Genomic DNA, 21,525 nt, shown 5'->3' with positions numbered 1-21,525 from the left:
TAAAAAGTATAGGCCAAGGCAGTTCAGCTTCCTAGTTAAACAGGTATTCCAGACTATGTGGACCTTAATGCATAAATTGGGCCATTGACTAAAGCAAACTTCTCTTTTTGATTTTTTACTTAAAGTTGGGAGTTGGTGGTGCTTGTGAAAATGGGCTGATGCATCAGGAGAAATGAACTCCATGAATCAACTAAGTTCTTCAGCATTGGCCCTTCTGATTGTTACCTGATTTCAAACTTACATAGACTAATAATTGTAAACAGCTGTGCTGAACTGGCTTAAGCACAGTGAAGGACTACTATGCACAGGGTCATGGCAAACTTTCTGAGTTCTCTGTGTCCTGACATGGGGCCTGTGTAAGAAAATGACTAGTTTTCAGGGGTTAGCAAACCATCCATGTCCATAAGAGCCACACGGGATATCAGGCCATCACACAGGAAGGAGTAATACCACGAGAAAGCCTTTGGAGCAGAACTTGAGTTCAAGTTCCGGCTGTGCCAGGAGAACTTGAGAACGTCACTTAACTTTCCTAAGTGTCAATTTCCTCATCTGCCAAGAATTTCTTGAGTTCCCTGTACCCATTGTGTAGAATCCCAGCTTCTCAAGATCATCAGGGTCCATGTTCTTCTCACTGATACTCTTTTCTTTGCTCATTGACCCACCAGTGTGAAGAATCCAAAGAGAGCAGATAGGAATCTTAACTTGGGACCTTTAAAAGTCTTTTAGCGGAAGTGTTCCTTCCCACCGCCCATGCCAACAACCAGGACATCTATTCTGGCAGAATCTAAGTGTGTGGGAATAGAAAGCCAAAATGCCCTAAGTGGGTCCCTGGGAGTGATGGTGAGAGGAACCAATCTTATATTCACCCCTTGATCCCAGGATGTGTGCATTGTGCATTCCACAGTCAGGTACCCAAGCACCATGTATCAGCTGGTGGTTCAATACGTATACTTCATCTTGGAGGACAGCATTCAAACACTGTGGACAGTTGTCCTAGAGCCAGTGCCTTAGCTAACTCTTTAATAGGCCATTCCATCATTCTAGGTCAGCTGAGTCCAGGTGAGGGGGGTCTGCAATAAAACCAGATCATGGGATCATGTGCCCACTGTTAGACCTTCTTGGCTAAAAATTTGGTCCCATGGTCTGAAGCGATATTGTGCAAGATCCCATGCTGGTAAATCAGGCCTTAAGCCATTGAGTGTGGTGCTGGCAGAGGTACTGAGGGCAGGCAGTGTGAACCCATAGCCAGAGCAGCATGATCAGTTCCATAAGGATGAATGACCGCTCCCTGCAGGTTAAAATGCTATGATATAATCCACCTGTCTCCAGTGGCTGGTTTCATCATGGGATGATGCCGTGTTGAGGGTTTAGTATAATCTCTACTACTGGCAGTTTGGGCACTCAGCTGTGACAGTAGCTAGATCAGCCTGGGTAAGAAGGAGTCTGTGCTGTCAGGCAGAGCCTCCAACCATCACTGCACCTTTTGCAAGCACTGCGGTGGCTGACATCCATGGGACAAGCTGTCTTGGCCGACCGTCCAATTGGTTGTTGAGTGTCTCCTCTCTGGTGGGCATTAATTTGAGACAACAAAGGTCTACATGCTTTGTACTCACTTCTAGTGATCCAGTCACAGGTTTCTTCCCCAGAATTCCTTATCTCCCATCTTTCAAGCTTGCTCCTACCAGATGCTAATCAACCAAAGTCATTTACCATGTATATCCCAACCTCAGGCCACTTCTCCCTCCACACAAAGTGAATGAGCAACTGTATTGCTTGTATCTCTACCCATTGATAGGATTTCCCTTTGCTACTTGTCTGTTAGAGTCACCTCTGAGTGTAGCTAAAATGCAACAGTAGTCCTCTTTCGGCTAACACCAACATAATAAGCCTACTTATGTGCAAATCAGCCCCAATATTTTTCCTCCTTGAACAGTTGGTCATAGGGAACCCTTGTGAGGACATAGTTACAAGTTACACAGAGGTAGGTGTATGGGAATATGGGCCTACTTGCTCGAGATACTTCTTGTGCTCTTTAAACCTGCCCAGGCCCAATCCTGAGTTTACCATTTCCATTGTGTGATATATTACTGGTGTGTTCACTCAACCTTATGGTAGATCTGATAATCCGAGATCATGATGAGTCGTTCCAGATACACTAGGGCTCTGTGGCCTGACAGAATTAGCTAACTCTCTGACACAAAAGGATGATTCTGCTCCACAACGGTAGGGTTCTGTGATTCTCCTGCTGGAGTGTGTCAGAGGCTCCAAAGGCATCCTTACGCACCATGGTATCTTTAGCCTTGTCAGATCTGCTGGCTCATAGGCTCAGGTCATAAGTATGCAACTCAACAAATTTACACAAGAAAATATTTCCTGAAGCCACCACCCAGATCAAGGAATAAGATGTCATTAGCTAGCCCTAAATTTTAAGAGAATTTGTCAGGTAGTTTTTATAGTAAGAAATATAATACAAAAGAAATTGTATGCTAAAGAAAGCATAGAAACTATCTTTGTATGGCTGTTTTTTACATTGACTCTGAATAAACCCCAAGAGTGTCATATTGCATTCTGCAGCGATTTTATGGTAAGTAAATAAATATAGCACAGTCCCTGACTTTATGGAGCTGTTGTCTAATAGGGAAGATAAGCATTGATCATTAGTCATTATGCAAATGAATACTAAATTATTTCTTCTCCCTCAGGTTCCTAGCTTTCTGTCCATTTGTCTCATCTTCTCAGCGCAATTACTCAGGGTTATGACCCCAGACTTGTTCCATACCTCTGGTTCCTATGGTCTTTGCATCCAGCCTTGATCATGGTATTTGGACTCCTGCTTTCTTATACGGGCTCTGGCTGACCTTCCACCTCTGGTCCCTAGGACCTTCTAAATTCTTGGGAAGAAACCATCTGCTCCAACTCAGCCTGTGGTGGAGACCAATCCCTACTTGAAGCCACTAGGCTCCTGGTGGTGGAAAGGAAGCAGCAGGGATGGCATGGTCCCTGCTCTGATGCAGGAGTGACCTCACTGTTAGTGGCTGAAGATAAGCTGAGGTTCCAGCATTTATAGCTCAGCAGAACAGCTTCTACAGTGTCCTTTTCCAGTTGGCCCTGTCTGGTGCTTTGGGGCAGTCCTCCCGGAAGCCCAGTCTTATGGCTGTTTCTCCAGCCTCTTCCTTAATTCTGTGGATTACCTAAAATCTCAAATTAATCCCTCTTCTGCTTAAAATGGAGCCTGTCATTTGCAAGTAGGAACACAGAACCATATGCACAGTGGGGCCTGTTGGTAAGGCAGAATCACAGAATGTCAGAGTTGGAAGGAAGCCTCAGACATTAGACTAACTGCCCCACACCCAACTAGTGTTCCTGATCCATTCCAGCTCCTACAATTCAGAGGGATTTCTGAAACACTGAAATCAAATTATGTAACTCACTTGTTTTATATGCTGTTTAAAATCCTAGAATAAAATCCAAACTCCTTAACACATCCACAAGACCTCGTATGCCATAGGCCCTGCCCTACTTCTTTTGACTTTATTTCCTATCAGTCTTGCCACTGTGCCCATGGGGGTCATCCTTCTTGGCCTTTGGACATGCCAAACACAGACCTGCCTTATAGCCTTTGTCCTTGCTGTTCCTCATATCATTAACACTCATCCCCAAATCATTGCATGGCTGACTTCTCTTCACTCAAATTTCGGCTCTTTGGAGTGACTTTCCTAACCATCCCATCTTAAGAAGTGCCTCTATGGCTTGCTAGCCAATCACTCTTTTATTTTCTTGCCATTTCTATACTTATCGGTTTTCACCTGGGTATAGTCTGTCTCTATGAGAGCAGTGCCCTTGGCCATCTTGTTTACCACTGTATTCCTGGTGCCGAGGATAGAGCCTGGCATGTAGTAAGTGCCCAGATAACAATTATGGGATGTATGCATAAGTGGTTCTGGAAATAGCCGTGGAGGGCTTGAGATGTGAGTCAGGTAGAGTGTATAGAAGGGACGAGAAAGGGAACCACTTGGGTGGGAGGACAACAGCACCACTGCACACAGTCACACGCGCATGAAGACAACCAAGCTAAAGAGGCACGTTCACATTGCAGAGAGCACAGTTTGTATATAGGTGTGTTGTTCTAACAAAATTAGTATGTTCTGAACAATCTTCTATCTGACGGAGGGAAAGTCTCTTCAGGAACAGATACTTGTTTCTAATTTGCACAGAGACACCATATGGGCTTGCAGTGACCCTGACAGGAAAGGAGGTATGGAAGGCTAAGAGGTGCTTGGCATACTTGAGCCACAAGGGCAGGGCTGGTCTGGTGCAGCTGAGGGATGCCTGTCTTGAAGGCCACGCAAAGGAGGCCTACCTTTGTGTGTTAGTAGATGAGGAGCCATTGCAGATCTTGCTCCCAGTGGGTTCAAGCGTTCTGCTACCCTCCACAGGTGCCTGAGAAAGAGTCCAGGAGGTTCTAAAGGAGCAAAAGGCCTTTGGAGGCATCCCCATAGCCATAAACTTGTGCTTTTTTCCATGGTCCTGCTGGGCAGAAAGGGATGGGCAATAACATTGCCCAGTGCCTGACACATGGTAGACAATCAAGAAATACTTGCAAAATGAAAGTATGAGGCAAAAGCCTGCAGAAGTCATGGCATGGAAAACCCCTCCCAAGATCTGGTTGGCTACGGATGACTGCGTCAGCGTAGTTGTGAGGGCAGACTGGTAGAAGAAGGTACAGAGAGGATACGTGTGTCCCTGGGCGAACTGTGACTTCTACCATCTCCTTAGTGAACACATGGGCCCAGAAGACAGAGTTCAATTTGCAATCAGTCTCCACAAGGCCTGGTAGGCGTCTCTTTTCTTCGTATCTCTAGTTTGTCCAGATGAAATCTCCTGAGGTGGGCATAGCTCACAGGGAGAGAGCAAGCCAAGAATCACTGGTGAAAATGCCTCTGGGTAGAATCAACTCCCTGTCTTCATTTTTTCTCTGTTTCTTGGCAGTTTTTTACGAACACAAACCATGTATTTTTATAACTGTTCTTCATTAAAATCATTGAGGGCTGAAAACAAGAGAGCAGGCTAGAGCTGACATTACTGCTGAGGGATCGCACGTCTTTGCCAGAAGGTCCAGGACAGAGACTGAGGCTTGGTCAGGCCAGCGGGGCAAGTGATGCGGGTTTCCCTCCCAACTCCCTCTCCTTTCCTCCTCTCCCTCCTTCCTCTTCTCTGTCCTTTCACCCTCTCTCCTTCCTTTCCTCCTTCCTTTTATCTGTCCCCTTTCCTCTCCTTCAGCCACTTCAAGGTCTTCCTAAACACCACCAATGTTACAGATATCACACCAATGCTGAAGACAAAGAAATTCATGAGAAATCCCATCCTTTAGGAGTATACACTTTAGCCTTTCCATGCATTTTGAGGGATTTGGCTCAAACTCAGATTTAGCAGTGAAACCACGTGTGTTGAGTTTCAAGGCTGTCGGAGCTCAAACATTGCCGGGCTCCTGTTTGGCCTCCTCAGAGGTGAGAAATAAGGTGAATCAGGAGAGATGGAGCATGACCTGCTGCTCTGCATCTTGCTAGAATTCACAAGGACAGGCTGACAAATATGACTCATGGAGTCTCTGCCATGGGTGTATGTTTTAGTCAGAATCACTGGCTGTTCACCAGAGATTATGAGTATCTATGAAAAGGAGGTGCAGCTTACAATCACCAGGAATGTTATCTTGCCCCTTTAGCTACCTTCAAGAAGAAGGTGGTAACAGACAATTCAACACGTGTGTGAAATGAACAGGATTTTTAGACACAAGTTATCAGGTAGAGGCTTCTCTAATTTTCAAAGCTATTTTAATATTATTCTGAGATGTTAATAAAAACCACTAAGGTCAACTGTGATCATTTCTTTGTGAAAAATAGCTCAGAATTTCTATGTCTTTGCTGATAAAGACAATAGAAAAGCAAACAGTTAAATTCAGAAGTTGAGGACAGCAGAGCAAGGTTCTACTGACAGACTAGTCACTGCTAAGTTGAGTGACTTTTTTTTTTAAAAGATTTTATTCATTTATTTGAGAGAGCGAGAGCACAAGTGGGAGGGGGAGAGGGAAAAGCAGGCTCCCTGCTTGATCCCAGGACCGGGGGATCATGACCCAAGCCGAAGGCAGAGCCTTAACCAACTGAGCCACCAGGCGCCCCAAAGTTGAGTGACTTTGAGCAATTAGTAAACTAATCTATCTGAGTCTTGGCCTTCTTACTATTAAGTGGGTTCCATAACATTACCTACCTCACCCACTTCACAAGAGGGTTATGAGGATTCACTGAAACAGGAACGTAAACATCACTTGAACAATGAAAATTCCTGCTCAACTAGGTGTGGGCATGAAAACCTGAGTGTCTCAGAATCGTGATGCAGGAAGATGCTGTGACACTTAGCTCAGGGACCAATGACTCTCCTGAGATTAGCCTCAGATTCTTCCTCATTTTCTTTGTGTTTTCTGCCATTATGTTGAATTTTCTTCCTCTTTCATGGCTTTCACCCAAGCTTGGCCCTTTAAATGAGAGTTCCCAATGTTTCTTTCCATAGCAATCTGACCTATACTAACCAAGGAGGCAGGAGCCCTGTGGCTGTTGGCATCAGCCTCTCCAGGCTTCCAAGACGCCTAATTCAAATGCTCTCTGGCCACACTGGGCCATCTTCCAATGCCTGGCACGTGAGCCCTCCTGGTCTCTCTCCTTCACCGTCCCTCCAAGTCCTCATTCCTGCCACAAGCACAGTCCCTCCTTCCCAAGTGACTACCTTCTTTTCAGTGGCTTTCTAAGCAAATTCCTCTGAAGTGTCTCCTGGTTAGGACTTGACAAAGTTTTCACAGCCAATTCATAAGCCCCATGAGAAAGCTAATCAGTCTCGTGTTTTAGTCATCTGGCTTTGAATCACTCATCTTACTCAATAGTTTTAGCTCTCTTATGTTTCCAAAAATTAAACCCCTAAACCTCAACATGAATTTGCCATCATTTTTAAGGATGAAAAAATTATGCCACAGATATTAAAGGTCATTCCCAAAGAGGAGTCATTGGAGTGTTTTGAATTATTTATCACTGAATTGTGCCTTAGCCTCTGGAAGTTTCCCTCTTAAAGGGCAACCCTTCTTTGGATTCAGGCATTTTAATGTATTTGAATTAAAAAAAATAACCTATGTAATAATCAGGACTGTGGTCATCCTACAGCTAGTTGCCCATCTAAGGACCCTGGATTTATAGCCTATCTGTTTCCAAAAGAATGTAGTATGGCTTACAGTAAGCATGTCTATCATAAAGCTTTTAAAATAGGAAATTCAAAACCATGAACAAGTTGGGGGGATAAAATATTCATGAAACAGTTACTGGTTTTGAACATTAAATTGAATTTCTCATGGGCCAAGGAGGAAAACCATTTCAAAAGACTAGCACTCAGTCTTTCTATCATTAAAAAGGGAATATTTCCCTGAGAGAAGCATGACAAGGCAGCTAACATCTGTTATGCACCCACTCCATAAATGCCAAGAACTTTCGTGTACATCACCTTTGTCCCCCCCACCAGGCTGCAGGACATCGGACGGTTTACCTCCTATCTAGGGCAGGTCGTCCCTTATCTGTGAACAAGGGTGATGATAACCCCCGATTCATCAGTTTGCTGTGAGAATTCAGGGAGATGCTTGTCAGGCTCTCGCAGAGTGTCTTGCACATGGAAAACATCTAATAAATAGCACCTGTAATTCCTATAACACCCTCCAGGCAGGTGAGACTAACCTCCACTTAAGAAATAAAGCTGCATCATTGGTCAGAGTGTCACTAGCATACGCAAAAGCCAGTGTTCGGGTCCAGGTCTCTTTACTCAAAAAATCTATGGCCTTTCTACTGTGCCTGTCAAAAAGGAATTTGTTAAATGAAGCATTTTTTTTTAAAGAATACTGAAGGACATAATGAACAGTATAGGAAGCAGACTTTCTAGGGCAATTTCTTAGACTCTCAATAAGAGCCTTGAGATTAACATTAGACCATAACTCAGAGAAATCGTTTCTGTAAGGGGCCAGGCTACAAAGCCCAGGTCTCCATGGAGCTAAATTATTGTAGAGAATGAGCCCCTCTATCTACTCCTACACTCCTAACCCTGGCTGGTCACAGAGGTGTTTTATAATATCAGTGATCACTTAATAGGCCTGATCATGGCAGCGTTTCTTAGTGGAAACAGCTCTGGCCCTCAGTCACCTCCTCCCCTCGGACTGCTCCTGGATGAGGTTCAGAGTTTCCTCCACTCTACAGCAGCCCATCCCCAGGCTGCCTCTCTGTTTTGCTTCTAGTTTTCACATCCTTGGCAACAGGCTCCTGCTAGGCATTCTGGGCCCCCAGCCTGCCAGTGTTCTAGGACATGTTTCTGGCAGGCCCCAGGAGAGAAACGGTATTATCATCTGGCCTGTCTCCTTGACCAGTTTCCTCTGCTGGAGCTGGCACGTGGCCAGCTATGAATCAGAGACCACCCCCCCCCAGCTCCACCCCTGCCCTGGCTCCCCAGGCCTTACCTTCTCAAGCTCATAGAAGGAGAACACTAATGAACCTAGGTGCCAATCTAACTCCTGCTCACTTCTGACCTTCATCAGCTTCTGTGTTTCTGATCAGAACATCTCTTGGTTGGACAACTGGATCTATTTGCCCTAATCAAGATCTCTCATTTCCTATTGAATTATGATGGTTGATTAAAGTAACTATAATTGATTGAGCACAGAAGTTTAAGCCACTATTGATTACACAGGCTATTTTGTTTGATCCTCACTATAAAACCTAGAAAGTATGTAAATCAGAGCTCAGGGAAGAGAAATAACTTGCCAAAGGTCACAACACTTGTGAATGAAAAGAGGGAGGGCCAGAAACCCACGTCTGACTGACCCGAAAACTTTACTGCCTCCCTCTAATTAGGTCTGTGGCTCTCTGGGCAGAAGCTTAGAAGATCTCATTGTCTTCCTGGCCCTTAGATTTAGAAAAGACTATGTCCCAGGAAACAACTAATAAAGAGTCTCCCAGTCTCTGGGTGTCTTACCGCAACAACTAGTCTTATCCACTGTCCGCATGTGAGCACAAATCTATTTCTTCTTCAATAACAATACATGATGGAAATGGGCCCCGAAACCTGGTGCAGTCTCCTGTCCCATCCGCCAACACAAGCCAAGTCCACTGGCCATTTTCAGCACAGAGGCACAGGGACTTCTAACTCACTGTGTATTGAGCAGTGGTGCTGGAATCTTTTTTTTTTTTTTTTTAATCAAGGCAACTGTGGGGAGTTGAAGTCTGAACTTCAGGGGATGAAAAGATAAAATGCAATTTCCAGCTCAAAATTATATTTCCTCAGCAGGATGGATTTTCACTGCTGGCAGGTTTTGTCTCGTCAGACATGGGGGCTGGCAGCTCTACTCAGAGCCCGTCCTAGGGCAACGCTGCAGAGAAGCTGCCTTTGCCACTTTTGTTTCTTGGTTTCTCACCCACTCTTGCCTCTCTCGGCTCTCCTCCGGGGACCCTCAGCTCTCACGCCCGGCAGCACCCCGTGGGGCAGAGAGCATGACTCTGGAGTGGCAGAACCGGGTTTGGATCCCAGCCCCGCTGATTACTACCTGCCAATTACTAGCTACCAATTAGACCTTCGTTTTCTCCTTTCTAAAGCGGGCGCCGTCAGCACCTAGGATGGCAGCGCTCAGAGCCTCAGAGGAAAGAACGCAAAGGAAGTGCTTTGCCAACTGTAAGAATGGCACAAACGTTGACTGCGTTTTTTTAAATTTTTGATTATCTCAAGCTTCCCTCCCTCCCCCCGCCCCCCCCATCTACCAAGGCTTGCTCTGCTTTCATATAGCATTCAAAATATTCCCCCCATTCCACCCCTTAGTAAAGTTTACAGTCCTTCAGGTCACTGGAACTGGCGACAGACTCGAGGAAGAACGAGACATCCCGCCACCCCCTGTCCCTCCACACAGGGCCGGAGGGGTCAGAACCACTGACGGCAGCGCCCGGGAAGCAGCGCAGCCGTTGGGCAGTTGAGCGAGAAATGCTGCCGTGGTCGGAACACCACACGTCACAGGTGGAGGAGCCGTGCCAGCTCTCTATATGGCCGCTGCGAACCGCAAGCCTGCCCTCTGGAGCTGTCGGACTTCAGCTTCGGGATCACCAATGGCCAAAGGCCAGCCAAGGCCTCAGGACATGGCCACGTCCCAGTGAACCTGCCCTGGTGGACGCCCCTCACCTTTCAAAGGCCGAGGACACTTATAAATCCTCCATCTTCAAACAGTCTTAGCAGCCAGAGGGGCAAAAAGAGGGAGGAAGGACACGCTCCAGCACCGCTGTTTGGGTGGGGAAACCCTGTGAAGAGATTTCTAGTCGATGTAACTATTTTAAATGCTCTGGAGAGTACTGCAGAGAAGAGAGCTGTTCATCTTTAGCACAGTGGTTTCCGAACGTATCTGACAATAAGACCCTTCCCTTGATGACTTTCCCCACGTAAAATCTAATAGCATTCCACAAACACACTCTAGGAAACAACAGTACAGTGAAAAGAGCTCTAGATCAACAACACGGATCTCGTGATTGGGAGTAAGACCTCATAATTTAACGATTCCCATGCACCAGGCACTGTCTCAAGTGCTTCATACGTTAACTCACTTAACCCATACAACAACCTCAGGAAGTACTATCCTCTCATTTTTATAGATGCAGACGCTCAGGTACATAAATGTTATACGATTTGCCCAAGGGAAGATGGTCACTAAGTAGCAAAACTAGGAACCGAATTCAAGCAGTTTGGCTCCAATCTTGTCCTTAACCAACACTTAGCCAATATCCTTGTCTATGAAAGAAAATAACTAACAACACTACCTTATAGAGTTTTTCGTGGTTCAAATGAAATAACACAGGTACTTCAATCCTTCACTTACTTGAATTACCTGTAAGACGGAGAACGCAGGTAACACCCAACTTAAAGGTTTTGTGTGGATCAAATGGTAGCTCATACATGTGAGCTCTGTAAACCTAAACTCTCATTATTTAGGGGGAAAAGGGGATCTCTTGGCCCGTCAATCAATGATAGATGAAAAAACACACATCGGTCCCTACGTTTTCTGGTTAGCTGTATGTTGGGCGTAGCATGCTTGGATTTAAAAGCTCTGGGACAGGCAGAACCTTATTCTAAAATTTCTTGTGAAGGATATAGAGGAGATTCTCCTCCTGGAAAAAAAAAGAAACTGCTAAACAAGGGGTATTACTTTTTATTTTTTCTTCATGGAAGATACTGTGCTTGGAAAGAAATTCTAAGGACAGGGATCACGGGTTAGTCAGTAAAATAAACCGTGGGCCTGTTTGTCCCTTTCTTTCAGCTTCCGTTGAGGAGCAGCGGCAGGGGAGAGAGGACAGCTCGCCCCCATACCCGTATGGGGATCTAAGGAGACCTTATTCCACTCAGCACGCTATTTCATGCTTTGAGCAGCGTTCACCCACCATCACACTTACTGAATCATTTGTGAATTATTTGTTCGCTTTCCTGCCTTTCCTGCCAGCCTTAGAATGGCTTGCAGAGAGGGAATATGATTTATTCTCCTCTCTGCCCCGGAGCCTAGCACAGTTTGGTTCAGGATGAAGGTACATTCAGATTGGTCTCTTGCTCTTTTAATGGCAACCTTGAGCATTTAATCCTGATGCTATATATGAATTTATTTCCCATGTTATTTCACAAAGAAAAAAAATCAAGGTGCTAATTTTTATAACTTCGTTAAGTGTAAAACATCTTCCTCACTCCTTCCCTTTGTCTGTGTGGCCTCCTCTGACCTTCCCCAGTCAGTGTCTCGAAAAATCCCTGTTGCTCTCAAATGAATCTGTTGAGATGAAAATGAATGTTGTCAATGTCCCCCTGGAGCAAAAAAGATGCTAGCATGACCTACTAGTAGAAACATACATAAAAACACTGTTTTTCGGGGCGCCTGGGTGGCTCAGTCATTAGGCGTCTGCCTTCAGCTCAGGTCATGATCCCAGAGTCCTGGGATCGAGCCCCGCATCGGGCTCCCTGCTCTGCGGGAAGCCTGCTTCTCCCCCTCCCACTCCCCCTGCTGGTGTTCCCTCTCTTGCTGTGTCTCTCTCTGTCAAATAAATAAATAAAATCTTTAAAAAAAAAAACAAAAACACTGTTTTTCACGGAACAATAAACTTCCTCCCACTCTATTCCTTTTTTTTAGTAGTTATTTAAATTATAAAAATGACACTTGCACATACTTGGTATTTTTTAAGTGCAAAGCGCTATCCACTGAAAAGCGAGTCTTTCTCCCGTCCTGTGTCCCCAGCCCACCCGCCATGGATCAACACTAGCAACAGCTTCTTGTGTAATCTCCCAGAGACTTCTGTGCATGTGCAAGCATTTAAATATAAAAGTGGTATCTTAGACATCCCTTTTCATTGTACACAACTGCTTTCATGTTATACATGCTGTTCTGCATCTCCTTTTCTTAAATGTAACAATCAATCTAGGTAGGAGATACTTGCTTATCAGCACCTTATTCTTTTAACAGCCATATGAAACATTTCTGTCTGTGTTTATCAGACTTTAGCCAATGTCCTTTTAATGCACATCTAGGCTGTTTGCAAAGGTATGCTATTAAAAAGAGCACTGCAAAGAGCATGCTCGTGCTTGTAATTTTCTACCATCGATATTGCCAGACTGCCCTCTCCCATTCCCACCTAGCATACCAGGGCGTGCTGTGCATTTACAACTTTGCTAACAGTACGTACCATCTGATGCTTTGATATTGTCCAATCCCATAGGTGAAAATGGTGTCTCATTGTAATTAAAAATTAATTCCTTCAACTCTGAGCAGTATGATCAAACTTTTGTGTTTTTTTTTTTTTAATTTTTTTATTGTTACGTTAAAACTTTTGTGTTTTAAGGGGTATTTTTTTAAAGTTTTATTTAAGTAATCTCTACCCCCAATGTGGGACTCGAACTCAGGACCCTGAGATCAAGAGTCACATGCTCTTCCCACTGAGCCAGCCAGGTGCCCCAAGGGGGCTGTTGTTCTACTTTTTATATGTATACACTGCTTCTTCCTAACCTTAAATCAATTTTCTTGTCAAACTCTGGATATTAAGAAAATCCATCCTTTGTCAGAGATATGCGTTGTAAATATTCCCCTAATTTGTCATTTGTCTTCTGAGTTTGTTGGTGGCAGGTTTTGTTATATAAAGTGTAAAATTTGTATCAAGTGACATTTATAGATTCTGTTTTTTATGTCAGAATGTTATTACTCAGGATTATTTTTAAAATACTCTTTATATTTTTCCCAGTTATTTCCCAGTTTTGTTTTCTAAGCTTAAATCTTTGACCAATCAGAAACTTATTTTTGGTGAAAGAAGTGAGGTAGGAATTCAGCTTTAGGTTTTCCAAATAGCCAGCCAATCATCTCAACACCATTAGTGTGTTTCCTTTACAAATGCGTTTGTGTCTATTTCTAGACTATTCCACCCATTGATCTGTTTACCTACACTTGTGGCAGTGTCATATTTTCTAGATTACAGTAATTTAGGGCCATCCTCCAAAATTTATTGTGCTTTTTAATGAATTTTCTGGCTATTTCCCCATGCTAAGTTTTTCTTTATGAAAGTTAGCATCAGTTTGCAGGTTTCAAAAAACCCCCTCCTGTTAGTATTCTGATTGTGATTAAACTATAGCTATACGTTACTTTAGGAAGGCATTATGTCCTTAAAATATTAAGCATTCCTATAGAAAATATGACTTATTTATTTAAAGCTTCTTTTGATTTTCAACAAAGGTCTTCTTATAGGTTTTCTTTGCATGTCTAGCGTATTTGTTTATTTCTAGATATTTTGTCTTTTTTCTTTTTGAGAGAGAGCACAAGCGGGGGGAGAGGGAGAAGGAGAGGGAGAGACAATCTTAAGCAGGCTCTATGCTCAGTGCAGAGCCTGACATGGGGCGCAATCTCACGACTCTTGAGATCATGAACTGAACTGAAATCAAGAGTGGGGGGCTTAACCGAATGAGCCACCCAGGTGCGCTGGTAATTTTTCTCTTTAATAGAAATTATGAGTGAGATATTTTCTTCTATATTTTTTGTCATTTTATACTTTGACTCTTCTATATTATTTTTGGAGTCATCACATTGTTACACCTCGTTTACAAAGAAGGATGCATGAGTGCTTATTCTAAAAAATCTGGCATATTTGAAAAAGTCTATCTGCTGTTTTTCCATTTGAAAGAAAGTTGGATCACTCATTACTTTCTAATACTGGATATTGAGGACCCACTGCTTTTCCCATGTAGGTGAATTTTCTTGGAGGAGGTAAGGGGTGCTAGATTTTACTAAATGTCTTCTTTATTCTTGAAATCTGATAACTTCATTGGAATATATCTTAGACTTGGTTGTTCTGTATAAAAATTTTTTCTGAGATGCAATATACCATTTTAATCTGTATGGATTCCAGATTTCTTTTACTTCAGGAAAACTTCATTCTTAGGTATGTTTGAATATTTTTTTCTTCTAATGTTATTGTCTCATTTTTCTCTAACACCAATTCAAGAATTCGATCTCTTTATTTAGTCCGTCTTCCGCTGACATGCCAGTAATTTACTTTCTAATTGCTTTCAACTCATGATTTGTTAATATTTTGGACTTGAATGTTTTTGTTTCAAGTCTGTTTTCTGTGTCTTTATGTTTTTCAGTTGGTGTCTATTGCAGGATTTTGCTATTTTGAACCTGAACTTCATTTCTTTGATAGCTTCATTTCCTTCAACTTCTCTTCTGAACTCTTATCAGCTGGTTCTCTTGTCCTATCAGCCACCAGCTGGTTCTCTTGTCCTATCAGCCACCAGCTGGTTCTCTTGTCCTATCAGCCACCAGCTGGTTCTCTTGTCCTATAATCTCTTATTCTCTTTTACCTCTTTCTTCAGCATTTTTTTTCCCAAGAGCTTATATTTATTTAGTTGATGCCAATGGAAACGTACTTCTCTGAAATTTTCCCATTTGATGGGATAATTCGATGTGGAAGACTTGGATAATTCTATTTCTTCATCTCTATTTGTATTTGATCAGCTGCTTCTTCTCCTCCTTTTTCTTCTTCCCGTCGTTGTCTAAGTATCGATCTCACACTGGTTTGTTTCTGATGATCACTCACCACGGAATGGGGGCCAGTCCACCTGGGAGAACCACTGACCAGAGAACAGTGTGGGGTGGGCTGACTGGCAGCTTGAATTCAGGTGCCTTGCCTCACAAAGCCTTCTCAGTATGCTGCCTCCCCTGCCTACAAATACAGCTATTCAGCTTTTGGTGGTGTTCCTTTAAGGTAAGAATAAGATAAGAAAACTGTACAACGAAGCCTTTTGTGTAACAGGTGTTCTGTGTAGCGATTTATCTTGTTCGAGCCGACTTTGATCAAGAGCTGCAAACCCGCTGTCACTCGCTGTCTTCTCTGCCTGCCGTACGTCTAGTCTTCACAGGTGACTCATCTCTGCAGTGCGTCCTTCCCTGTTCCGGCTGCCAGCCTGGAACGCGGAATGGATTTGGTGATGCTCCTGGGGCCCTCTCACACCCACTGGCATTGAAAATCTATGTCCTCAGTCATTGGATGGGCCTTTGTGTACCAACTACTGTTTGCGAATTCTGTATCCTACACATGACTTGTAAAGGTATGTGGTTTTCCTGGGAAGGTGTCATTTTTCTTAAGAGTTTTTGTTTGGGAACTTATGGATGATTTTTCCCCCTGGAGTTTTGTTGAAGATGACGTTTTCTTCTCTGCTTCTCACTCTTCTTGTAGTTTTTAATTGACTTCAGAGAGGAAAAGAGAGTAAACACTTTAACATTTTAAGGCAGAAATCCCTTAAAATCTAGCACTGATTTTTAAAGTATAAAAGAAAAAACATCAACTTTTGCATTTTATATTGTCTTACAGTTAGAAGAGTTGCTCACATTTGACATAATCTTCAAAATAGTGATCTTTTTACATGGCACCTGAGTCTTGGAGTAGAGGACAATGGTTGCTCATGCTTGTCCAGATTCCCTTCCTTTTTACACTGGTAGGAATGTTCTGCTTTTCTTTGGGGAAAATGTTCCTTCCTCATGCCGTGTGGTTTTGGTGTGATGTCAGTCATACGGACATCAAGGGACATGGGCATATGACACAAGGCAAGAAAACCCATGGAAATTAGGATCCAGATGGCCACCACAAAACAGAAAAGGGGGATACTGGCCAGCCTTGGAGAGATGGTCTGTAAGTCACCACGCTACTGATATACCCAGAGGGGTCTTGCTTCATGTCCCTCCTAAGGCAGCTTGTTTGACTATTTGATTCTGCAAGCTATCTGTGTCCTTTCAATGGATTCTCCTCTTTTGTTTATGTAGAGTAGGTTTCTGTTGCTTGCTCTCAGGTATTCTAATTAGTACACTCATGGGGGTTTCTGGAATCTTCCCACGGTAAGCTACTGGGAAGTGGCAGAACTGGGGTTTGCACTCAGATATTTTAACTCTTAGTTTTGTGACCTTTCTTCTATGCAACACTTGAGGTGAACTAAATACACAATAATCGTATCTTTGGACTGGAATGGGTAAAGCCTGAGTATTATTTCAGGATAGTCAGACAGGGAGAGTAGAGGAACAAGCATCTGGGTCTCCAGAGAGGGGACAGTCTAAACTGTGGACACTGAGAAAAGACTCAGCAAAAGCACAGTACCCAAGAAGTGAGGCAGGACTGGGATGTAGTTTAAGTAAAAAGAGCCTTTGGGGTCAAAATATGGTATGGGAAGGGGCAGGGGGTGGGCAGAGAGTGAGGGGACAATGCCATTCTAGGTGGGTAGGTTCCCCTAGCCAAAAATGCGTGTGAGAAATAGGCAAACAGGCAGTTGTCACTAGAGCTCTGAAAAGGGCAGCAGAGGCCCCAGCACTGGCCCCGGGTTCCAGTAGGGCTCCTTTTCCCACTCGGTCATTGACCAGGAGCAGCAAGATGGCACAGGTTTGGGAGTGAGACACACACCTGGGCTCAAATCACAGCTGCAGATATCATTATCCATGTGACCTGGCAAGGTCCTTAACCTCTATACCTCAGCTTTCTCAACTGCAAATTGGGGATAATTAAATCTTTATTTTATAGACTTGTTGGAGGTCTGGAATAATACATGAAAGCTCTTTAAATGCTCTGTCTGACAGATTACAGGAGCTCCATAAAAGGTAGTTGTGTTGTTGGGGTGCCTAGTGGCTCACTTGGTTAAGCATCTGACTCTTGGTTTCAGTTTAGGTCATGATCTCAGGGTCTTGGGATCAAGCCCCGCATCGGGCTCCACGCTCAACGGGGAGTCTGCTTGAGATTCTCTCCCTCTGCACTTCCCCCTGCCTACTCTCTCTCACTCTCTCCCTCTCTCTCTGTCTCTCTAAAATAAATAAATAAATATTATTAAAAAGGTAGTTGTATTGCTATTAGTGATGAAATCAAATAACTATAATAAATCTCCCAGCCTCTCCCCACTCCAGTCCCTCCTCAGCAATCTGCCAGTTTTCCCTCTAGTCATGGATCTGGCTGGCTCATAATCTGTCCACATATCCCAGGATGTCCCTGCCTCCCTTCCCAACCTCACCACCCACCACCACCTTTTTTTTCTCAGCCATATGAAACTTCCCTCTATTCCTGTAAGGTACTTTCAAGTTGCCTGGCTCTCCTGTGTGATGCTCCCTCTGCCCAAATGCCCTTTGCCTTTTCCCACTTGACACCCTCTGCTCCCGTATCAGTCCTCTGCTCACTTGTCACCTCCTATCTGAGGCCCTTCTTGTCCCCTAAGGCAGACTTAGGTGTGCTCTCTTGTGTCTGTAGCACAAGTAGACTTACTGCAGCAACTCGAAAGACTGAAATGCAGTAATTAATTTCTTTATTACTTGTTCAGCAGAGTAACTACTGCTTATCAGGAACCCCTCTTGTGACCGGAGCTCTGCTTAGGTACTTTCATACACCTCGTATTTATCACTACAATAATTCTATAAGCTGGGTAGCATTCTCTCTACTTTTGAGCTCAAGACATGGAGGCTGAGAGGGATCAAATACCCAGTTCAAGATCACCCTATTAGTGGTGAATTCAGATTCTCTCTCATTTGAATGCTCAGAATCTGAGAAAAATGGAATGAACAATGTTGCCAAACAGAGATGTTTCATTCCAAGCTGAAGAAAAAACACCCAACATTTTAGTTATCTTCTGGATTCAGGTACATATATGATATTCATCATGCTTTTTGAAAATCAATCCCAGCTCAATGCCATTGGTCTGAGCCACTGGAGAGAAATTGAGAGTGCACTTGTTCATGTCTGTGCCTGTCCAGATACATTTCTTTCCGAGGAAGTGTTAAAGCCAAATGTGTCTAATGTCCCATCCATCCTGGCACCGTCCTGCGTGGTCCCATCTCTACCTGGGCTGTAGGAAATAGTCATTTCCTTTATGCTTTCCTACTGGAGCCCATATATCATCAAAACATCCTGCTGAGGCTGAACTTACTCAGTGAGCAGGGCCAAGCATTTCTTCATTCTCCATTCATTTTCTCATATTTATTGAGCACATACTGTGTGCTGAGCATCACAGGCTGTCCGGAGCCTCGGCTGAATGGGCATGAGAACTTAGCACAGCACTCCTCGGACTTTTACACTGTAAGGCACATAAACAAATGAGCAAGCAAATGTCACTCTCCTCTGAGGCTGGCTTCTCTGGATGTCTGATGCTGTGATTTCCTTCACTTGAGGGCCCTGATGACATATTTACTTTGACAACGGTAACATTTGCCAAATTATCTTTACCTCCCAGAACCTCTCACCTGTGGAGTTACCTTCTTTGTATTCAGGACTATGTGTAATGAACTCACACAAAGAGGAAGGGCTTCTTGGGTTCACAAACCACAGATGAATGGACCTACCAAATGCCCTGCAACATAGCCTGACACCGAATCTTTCTTTCCCACCATAACAGAGGTAAACTATTGCTATTAACTGATGCAGCAGTAATCAGAGGAAGAGGGGTCTTGTCAATGAAAGACCCTCTCATTCTGATGTACACATTAACGGACTTAGATCTGCAAAGTTGGGCCTGGAGTTTGTGAGTAGGAGCTGGAGAGATATGAACTGTTCCACATAGTAAAGTGAAGAACATTTTGAGTTCCCACGGTCTAAAAGCCATTTTATTCTTCCTGAAAAGTGCTGCTGGAGTTTCCCAGGTGCACTGGTATCATGTAAGTGTATGCAGTGGTATTACTCTGTAGGCCACCCCAGACAGAGGGTACGTCCCAGAACCAGGGCATTGCAGGAAACCTCACAACCACAGCACAACCCCAGAAAGGACAGGAAACCTTGAGAAGGCTGAGTTCAAGTTTCCTACCAGCCCAGGGGGACAAAGACTTGCAATTCAACTTGATTTGGAAGAAATGGAATTTGCCTTGCACGTCTGCATCTATATCCTGACCCTTCACATTCATTCCTAAATTTCCTTCTGTCATTCACTTCATTCAGGGGCCAGCATGGACTTTCTTGGGTTTGAACTCCTCCTCTGCTATTTGCTTGCCTTTTGGTCTTAGGAAGATCAATGTCTCCAACCCTTAGTTTCCTCATCTATAAAGTGAAGATCATAGCGCTCACCTCATAGTATGAAGGACAGGGTCAGGTGAGGTAATGCACGGGCAGTGCATAGCAACTGCCCAGCTCTGTAGTTGAGTTGTAATCATAAAAGAATATTTTGCAGGACCAACACCCCCAAGAAGTCTGCAATACCAAAGGGTATTCTGGTTTAAATTTGGTTCATCTATTCTCTTGAGTTCCTACTGTGCTTCCAAGGGGGCCTGCCAGAGTTTTCACTGCACACTCTGGGACTCGTGCTGAAATCCCACACGCTCTCTGCCTAGAGACACACCTGTCTCTCACACCTACCTGTGTGTTCTCAACGCTCTGGTTTCCTCTCACTGCCTCAGATGGACTCTGTTTTATTGTGCACTCTGCGCCTTCACTCATGCTGGTCTCTCACTGAGGGCTTGCTTTGTTCCTTCCCTCTGCCTTAAATTCTCTTCCTCTGGGGCACCTGGGTGGCTCAGTCGGTTAAGCGTCTGCCTTCGGCTCAGGTCATGATCCCAGGGTCCTGGAATCAAGCCCCACATGAGGCTCCCTGCTCAGCGAGGAGTCTGCTTCTCCCTCTCCCTCTGCTGTTCCCCTGCTTATGCTCTCTCTCTCAAATAAATAAATAAAATCTTTAAAAAAAATTCTCTTCCTCCCTCTATGTGTGGCCAACTTTTATTCATCCTTCTGGTCTTAGCTTAAACATCACTCACCCAGAGAAGCATTTTACACCTCTCAGTCTGGGTTATATCCTTTTATGTGCTCCTACAACACCTGAATTTTTCTTCTGTAACAATGTTCATACTTATATAATTACTTGCATAATATCTGATTTCCTCATTAGATGAAAAATTACATGAAAGCATGGGCCACACTGTCTCATTCTTGGCTGGGCACTTATACAGTGCCCAGAACATGGTTCACACTTATAAATATGTGGTGAATGAATGGATGGACATTCTTCTAAAATATCTCTGATCACTCCCCTCCTGCTGTATGCTTATTAATTTATATATACTTCCTTATTCATGTCTTATTTGCATATGGCCATTAGGGGCCATGAGAAAGAGAAAAAGGGATGATGAATCCTATACTAACTGATGAGATACCTTTGCTTTGTGGATTTAACTATTATTATGTAAATAATGCACACTTGTAGAAAAGTTATAAAATATGAGTAAGTAAAAACAAGAAAATGGAAATCACTAGTAATCCCACAACTATTAATATTTTATTTGTTTTTTCAATTTTTTTTATTTGTTTTTTCAATTTTTGTCCCTATAAATTTACAAAAATGTAATTCCTCCTCTACATACTGTTTTCGAAGTTACTGGTGGTCTTAATAAGAGTGCTTTCACTGGAGGGAATACCTGATTGGAGTGGGTTCAAGAAGGAATAGGAATAAATTATTTGGAGATAGTGACCATGGTAGAGACTACTATTTCACAGAGCTTTGCTGCAAAGGGAAAGAGGAGAAGTGGGGGCTTGTGGCTCCAGAGGAAAATGGGAGGTCAAAGGGGGCTTGTAGTAAAATGAGGTTGCAGCATGCTGGGATGGGAATGGTTCAGAGGGAGAGGGAAATGATGATGCCGGAGAGAAAAAGTGGCAAGCTTGGCTTAGCTGAGAGCAGAGAGCTTGTCTGCAGTAACAGAAATGAGGTAACAGGAAGATGGGTGTGGTATAAAGGTGGGAGTCTGTGGCAGTTCTCTCTTTTGATGCCTCTGTTTTTCTCAGGAGAGTAGGAAGCAAGGCCAGTAACTGCGAGGGAAGATGGGAAAGGAGGTGTGCAGAGAGTAGGAAAAGCATGGCACAGGCAGGGAAGTGGACAGGGAATGTGGCAGGGCAGAACGGGACGGCTACCACGTGGCAGCGAGGACCTGGCTGAAGATGGTAATCACACATTTAA

At 43.8% G+C, this 21,525-nt stretch overlaps 1 protein-coding gene across 2 annotated transcripts in view; it reads right to left on the bottom strand.

The window, feature by feature from the left end:
• The window catches only part of CUNH11orf53 (chromosome unknown C11orf53 homolog), a 396,668-nt gene that overhangs the window by 177,760 nt on the left and 197,383 nt on the right, over positions 1-21,525 (bottom strand). The window contains exon 7 of one of the 2 annotated variants that reach the window (XR_004302249.1): positions 14,153-15,817. The exons of the other annotated variant lie outside the window; for it this stretch is intronic. The gene's annotated coding sequence lies outside the window, so the exon portion shown is untranslated. Of the gene's footprint in view, positions 1-14,152; positions 15,818-21,525 lie in introns of those variants that run through there. 2 annotated transcript variants of the gene reach the window in all.

The sequence above is a fragment of the Phoca vitulina genome, unplaced genomic scaffold, assembly GCF_004348235.1.
Source record: "Phoca vitulina isolate PV1807 unplaced genomic scaffold, GSC_HSeal_1.0 scaffold38, whole genome shotgun sequence".
Classification (NCBI taxonomy): domain Eukaryota; kingdom Metazoa; phylum Chordata; class Mammalia; order Carnivora; family Phocidae; genus Phoca; species Phoca vitulina.
The sequence above is the reverse complement of the archived record's forward strand: the minus strand, read 5'-3'. Positions and strand labels throughout refer to the sequence as shown.